Raw genomic sequence first — 7,353 nt, 5'->3', positions numbered from 1 at the left:
TTGTATCATTGCTTGGGTAATACATCAGTGCCTGCTTGCCCCGCCCAGTCCAGCATGGCTGAGCTGCTCGAGCCTCTGACCCCCACACACCGCCCAACTCCCAGGCACACAGCTGGTCCAAGTTGTCATCTAGCAAGCCAGAGCAATCTGCTCACAAATCCCATCCAAATATTCTGTCTCCCAAAAACGTCAGCAGTCATGCTGGTAGTATAGCCCAGAAAGCCAGCATTTTAAAACCACCACTTTTTTCCTGCTGTGGTTGCTGAGTCAGGAAAATCTCTCTGTGGCACGCTGCCACCAAACAGCAAAAAAAACTGTGTTAAACTCTCTCTTTCCTTCTCTCTCTCTCTCTCTCTCTCTCTCTCTCTCTCTCTCTCTCTCTCATTCCCTTTTCAAGCCCTCTCGGGTTTTATGTGGATTTAGTTGTCCACATTGGAGAATCAATTGTTATAGGATGAGGGCTGCTTGTTTGTCCCAGCTACCCAGCTAGCTTACACCAAAAATAACCACACAGAAACCGTATCAATTAAAACACTGCTCCATCATACTACAAGTACATTTGTTCAACTATGTCCATAACAACATTATTTATAATAGCTAGAATCTGGAAACAACTTAGATGCCCCTCAACTGAAGAGTGGATAAAGAATATATGCCACATTTACACATTAGAGTATTGCTCAGTGGTAAAAAAAAAAATGACATTTTTAATTTTGCATGCAAATGAATGAAACTAGAAAAAACATCCTGAGTGAGGTAACCCAGACACAGAAAGATGAACATGATATGTACTCACTCATAAGTGGAACTAGCTGTAAAACAAAGGATATTGGGCCTATAGTTCATGATCCTAGAGAAACTAAGTAACAAGGTGAACACTAACAAAAACATACATAGATCTGGCTGGGAAGGGGAAATGGACAACATTACCTGACACAATTGGGAGCATGGGGGTAGGGAGGGTACTGAGGGTGGAAGGGGAAGACGAGGGGAGAAAGGGAGGGAGGAGAACTTGGGGGAATGGGATAGTTGACATGGAGGAAGGATAGAGATGAGAGGAAGGAAAGAGATATTTTGATTGAGGGATCCATTATGGAGCTAGCAAGAAACCTGGCACTAGAGAAGTTACTAGGAATCCACAAGGATGAGCCCAGTTAAGACCCTAAGCATTAGAGGAGAGGGTGCCGGAACTGGTCTTGCCCTGTAGGCAGACTAATGGATATCTTAAATATCACCATAGAACCTTTATCCAGCAACTGATGGAAACAGAGGCAGAGACCTGCTTCAGAGCACTAAACTAAGCTCCCAAAGTCCAGTTGAAGAGTGGGAGGAGTGAGAATATGAACAAGAAGGTCAAGACCATGATGGGGACACCCACTGAAATAGTCTACCTGAGCTAATGGGAGCTCGCCAACTCCAGCCAGACAGGGAAGGAAAGAGCATAGGTCCAAATTAGTCCCTTTGAATGTGGGTGACAGATGTATGGCTGGGGCAGACTGTGGGGCCACTTGTCAGGATTTATCCCTACTGCTTGTACTTGCTTTTTTGAAACCTATTCTCTTTGGATGGATACCTTGCTCAGCCTAGATATAGTAGGGAGGGCCTTGGACCTTTCCCAAAGCAGTGTGCCTTACCCTCTCTGAGGATTGGATGGGGGGGAGGGGCTCGGGGGTAGGTAGAGAGAATGGGAGGAGGGGAGGGAGTGGGAACTGTGATTGGTATGTAAAATCATAAAAGATAGTTTGTTTTCTTTAAAAAAATAATTAAAAAGACAAATAAAGATACTGAAGAAACTGAAGAAGATACCTGAACATGGAAAGGCATCCCACTCTCCATGCTCATAGACAGGATTGTGAAAATGGCCATCCTACTTAAAGCAATCTACAGAGTCAATGCAATCACTATCAAAATGTCAATGTAATTCTTCACAGAAATTGGAAAGATAATCTTAAAGTTAATATGAAAACAGGAAAGACCCAGGACAGCCAAAATAATCTGGAATAAGAGCAAAGCTGGGAGGATCGTTATCCCTGGGCAATGCTGGTAAGATCGTTATCCCTGGGCAATGCTGGTAAGATCGTTATCCCTGGTTTCAAGTTATTTAACAGAGTTATTGTAATGCAAACAGTTTGATACTGGCACAAAACCAGACTTTTGATCAGTGGAGTAAAACTGAGGAGTCAAATAAAAGTCCACACTCCTGACTTTTTGCAAAGATGGCAAAAATAGACATTGGCAAAAAATACAGCCTGTTCAAGAAACAGTGCTAGTCAAACTGGACAGCTACATGTAGAAGAATTAAAGTAAGGAGGTAGAGGCAAGAGGATCTCTGTGAGAGACCCCTGTCTGGAAATAAAAACATGTATTTGTATAAAAGTGGCAAAGATGCCTCAACCGATAAAGCACTGGCTGTACAAACATACGGACCTAAGTTCAGATCTCCAGCACCCATGTAAAAGCAGAAAGCCAAGCACAGTGGCACTTTCCGACAGTCCCAGCACAGGGGAGATAGACACAGGACAGCCTGGGGCTGACTGTTCAGCCAGACTAATCAAATCAGTGAGCTCAAGACTTACCTTATCTCAAAAGACAAGGTGGGAAGAAATTAAAGAAACACCCAGCATCTACATCTGGCCTCCATATATGCATGTACATACACATGAACATTTACATGTACATATTCACACCAACAAAGAAGCATACACGACATGTATGGTGTATTCTAATCTTGATGTGCAGCTCCCAGACTACAAGTGAAACTGAACATTTCTACAAAATAATATTTGCTAAATTACTGTTGCCATGAAGACCAGCCTCCAGTATCACAAGGCTCTGTGGAGATCCACTGAGTCAGAAAACTAAGACATTTTTATCTGAGGGAGTATGGAAAAGATTCACACACTCTCTTGATGGTTCCCTTCTGACTTTATTTTTCCTCTACATCTTTTCTGGTGCTTTTCTCATTCACAAATTCCTTCTGATAACTTTACTTTTCTCCCTTACAGCTTATATACCCCAGTAGCATCTTTCAAACAATATAAAAATTACAATGTGGTTACATTCTGTTTTTCAAGTGAATGATTATAATGAATACAGGTTAAAATGCATGTTGCCCATTTCCCTTACATGATTAAACAAAGTCATCCCAAGAACCCACATGCATTCACATCTAAGCAACTTGTTATAGATTAACAGAGTGTGAGCAAGTAGGTGATGTGGAATTCCCTTCTGTGTATGTGTTGCTTCTATTGGTTAATGAATAAAGAAGCTGCCTTGGCCTGTGATAGGATGGAGGGGTAAACTAAACCGAATGCTGAGAGAAAGAAGGTGGAGTCGTGAGACCCCATGTAGCTGCCAAAGGGAAAAGATGCGAGCTGCCAGCTGGAACCTTACAGGTAGGCCATGAACCTCATGGTAAAATACAAAATAATGGAAAATGGGTTAATTTTAGATGTAAGAGCTGGCTAGCAATATGCTTGAGCTATTGGCAAAACAGTATTGCAAATAATATAGTTTCTGTGTGATTATTTTGGGGCTGAGCAGCCGGGAATGAACTAACAGCTCTCCTACTACAAGCAGGATATTTTTCTCAGCCAGTTCTTTTACTAGCAGGCTGCATATTGTGGTTACAAAGAAAGCACCGATCACTTTATTATTTATCTTGAAAGGTAATCTTATAAGGAATCTTAGAAGAATCACAAACCTAAACTTATATATGAAAAACAACCAGTCAGTTCTACTTTCAATATTTAGGGTGCATAACCACTCATCAACAGTTTTTTTCTATCAGGAAATTGAGGGCAGAAATGGATACAAAGAATTAATCAATATCTTTGATCACCAACCAATCCTAGCAAGAAAGGTAAATCAGCTAATAATAATTGGGCTGCTTCTGGGTTTTGATCCTACTGCACGTACTGGCTGTGTGGGAGCCTAGGCTGTTTGGATGTTCACCTTACTAGACCTGGAAGGAGGTGGGAGGTCCTTGGACTCCCCACAGGGCAGGGAACCCTGACTGCTCTTTGGGTTGATGAGAGAGGGGGAGGGAGGAGAGAGAAATCTTAAATAAATAAATAAGTAGAAATAATAATAATTGGGCTGCTTTGGTTTTGATCCCTAACCTTAATGAATGTGTCCTGGTGAACTTCAAACTGTCTTCTTGGATTTTTCACCTCAAAGCTATTTGACAACTACATCTTAGTCTAACCTTAAGTTATTTTCAAAGCTTTGTTTCAGCTATGATGCACTCTGAAACCTGTGAATACATCTCTCAGCATTAAGATTAGAAGAATTTAAGCAAGCTAGGCTACTGGAATTCAATTGTTTTTCATAATCCTCAACCTAAGCCACTGTCTATACAGCTCCACAATAGAAACTCATGTGTTCTAGCTGTGTGACACTTCCTTGTCTTATTTCTTATCCTCTGCAGCCTCTGTTTTATCAGAGACAGTGGCAACATTTAATCCTATCTTTACCCATGTTAATTTTTCCACTAAACTAACCTCTATCATAATTCCTTATTATATTTATTAAAAACTACCCATCATCAAATCCTACTTAAACTAACACTAGTATTGTATAAAAATCATTGCTTCAATTAAACAGTACAGCTTAAGTGGAAATCATCTTCATAATAAGCCAAGGTAAAAATGACCAATAAGTGGGATAGTTCCCAGATATGGTCATACTGCATTCAGGACAGTGGGGATCTCCCAATGGCCATCACATCATACCAGATACCTGAGAAGAATCTCAGCAGCACACATGCAAAGACACAGCAATGGTAAGAAACATTCTGGGGTCAAGGATCTCGGGGCTTGCCTATCCGAAATTCACCTGTCAGAACTTCACTTCCTGGTAGGCTGATCCCCTGAAGTAATTGCCATCAGCTGCTCCTCTGACATGGCCACTGACACTGAATGTTTGCATTTATCCCTCTATTGTTGTAGGAGCTGTGGGCCTCTTCCCACAGCCTGGCTCCCGGCTGCTTGGCTAGCTTATGCCCCAAAATAACAACACACAAACTGTATTTATTTAAACACTGCCTGGCTCATTTCTATTAATGTGTGTAGCACCGAGGTATGCTTACCGGGAAGATTCTAGCCTACGTCCATCCTGGGTTGGAGCTTCATCGCGTCTGCCCGGGAGAGGGGAGCATGGCCTCTGAGCTCACTTCCTCTTCCTCCCAGCATTCTGTTCTGTTTACTCCTTCCACCTATGTTTTAACCTATGAGGGCCAAGCAGTTTCTTTATTTTTTAACCAATGACCTTCCTCCATCACTCTATGGCATGTTTGTTCAAATATTTTATTCATTCTGTCTTTTTCTAATTTATTGTGATAGTTGTTTATGCATTCTTTGTTCTAATATTGAGTCATTGATAAGTGTTTGAAACATTTTCTTCTTGTATTTTGATAAACCAAAGTCCACTGTTGTAGCAAAGAATGTTTAATTCAATTCCTTCTTGTTATATCCATTTTGTTTCTCAAAGCGGGTGGTGGTGGGACCCACGAGGGTCCCCAACAGACTCTCACTTCCCGGTATTCACACCTTGGGAATTATATCCTTCAGTTGTGTGAAGCAGAAGAGCTGCCCCATGAAACACTGGAGCTTTTGATTCTTGGATCACTTTTCCAAGTCACCTTGCAGAGATCTCCATATGTGAAGGGCTTACTGGCAATAATCAGTACCAAGGAGTCAGCCACGAGACTAAATCACCGAGAAAGCAGATTTGAGCTCCTGTCAGATCCCCGGATGGTTGTGGTTCTAGCCAGAGCCACAACCTTCACCAGGGGATTTTTCTATGCCATTTTGAGAATGAAGTGGTTTTCAAACAACAGTGTGTTGTAAGTCTTCTCATAGCCCAAAGAGTACAGTCTGGCAAGAGGAATGTTTGTAGAAGTATGAAGATACAGCGGGGAGGGCCTTGGTCCTGCCTCAAAGTCATGCGCTAGACTTTCTTGACTCCCCATGGGAAGCTTTACCCTCTCTGAGGAGTAGATGGGGGGAGGTGGAGGGAGTGGGAGAAGAGCAGTAAAGAGGAACTGGGATTGGTAATGTAAAATGGGAAAAGATTATTTTCCTAAATAAATAAATTTTATTTTTTTTATCAATTATTAATTTTATTTTATTTTTTTATTGTTTTTTAAAATTTATTTATTTATTTATTTTGCTAGGAGGAAATTTTAATGTTTTCTTACTGCTTTATCAATGTCATGGGAAAAAAATACAAAGTTTAGAGTCTAGAAATGACCAGGTAGATTGGGAGGGGGCGTGTGCTGTTGGCCAGAGGCACAGGTTTGTGGCTCTGTCAAAGCCTACCTACGTAGGAGCACTAGTCAGGAGCCCAGTGAGTGTTCCAGGGTCAGGATCTGGGAGGACTTTGGAAGGAGAGCAGCCCATGGCAGGCCACCACCCTCATCTGGCTAGAATCCTGCTGTAATTTAGCTTGCTCTCTCTCCAGATTCCTACTGGTTATACTAGAGCAGGGGGTGGGCCAGCCTGTTCCCAGCACAGACACCCCTGGGGCTTAGGCCCCTGATTCTGCTCATGTTCTGGGTAGAGTTACAGGAACCGAGCAAACAGATTTCAGACAAGCAGTCAGGAGCCGTGGTGCATACCTGTAACCTCAGCTCCTAGGGTGAGGCTTTGCTCTGAGTTTGAGGCCATCTTGGGCTACAGAGACCGTGTCTCAAAAAACAAACAAATAAAAACCCACTTTCCTTAACTTGGAATTCAAATTGAATACAGTCTTGCTAAGCCTGGCCCGTTGCCCACCCCAAGTTGAAAGAGGTTGAGAAAGGAAGGAGACCCTGCCTCCTTCAGAGGAGGGCAGGGGGAGGGAACCACCTGGTCAAAACACAGCTCACACTTCGGGGAACAATGCATTATTTAACGGTCATATTCCAGAACTTTCCTACATAGTCCTCACTCAGCTGTTAACAGCTATGGAGGTGGGGTTCATGGACAAACACTGGTGGCGGCTGCCCCACACGGTTCAGCCTGGACGGGGTCTGTACACCCAGACTGGAGTAAGCTAACAGTCACTGTGCCACCAAGACAATCGTGCTAACAGGGTTACAGTCCCCTGGGAGGGGACTAACACTGCTCTACTCCGGTTTAAACGTAAGAACAACCAACAAATGCACCCATAGGGCAGAGCAAGCCCTTCCTGCTCCTAGTGCCACCGAGGAAGGGGCCCTTCTTAAAAACCCAAGAAGCTGGGGTCCGGGGGAGTTCCTTCTGCCCCCCCCCCCCCCGTCCTGGCCCCTCGGAAGGACTGCGGTTAGTGTATTGCTTGAGGCTGTCCCCTGCTCCAGCTGAATCCTAAGAGCACCAGGCTTCCAGTGAGGAG

The sequence above is a fragment of the Microtus ochrogaster genome, unplaced genomic scaffold, assembly GCF_000317375.1.
Source record: "Microtus ochrogaster isolate Prairie Vole_2 unplaced genomic scaffold, MicOch1.0 UNK1, whole genome shotgun sequence".
Taxonomy (NCBI): domain Eukaryota; kingdom Metazoa; phylum Chordata; class Mammalia; order Rodentia; family Cricetidae; genus Microtus; species Microtus ochrogaster.
This window is presented reverse-complemented; position numbering follows the sequence as displayed.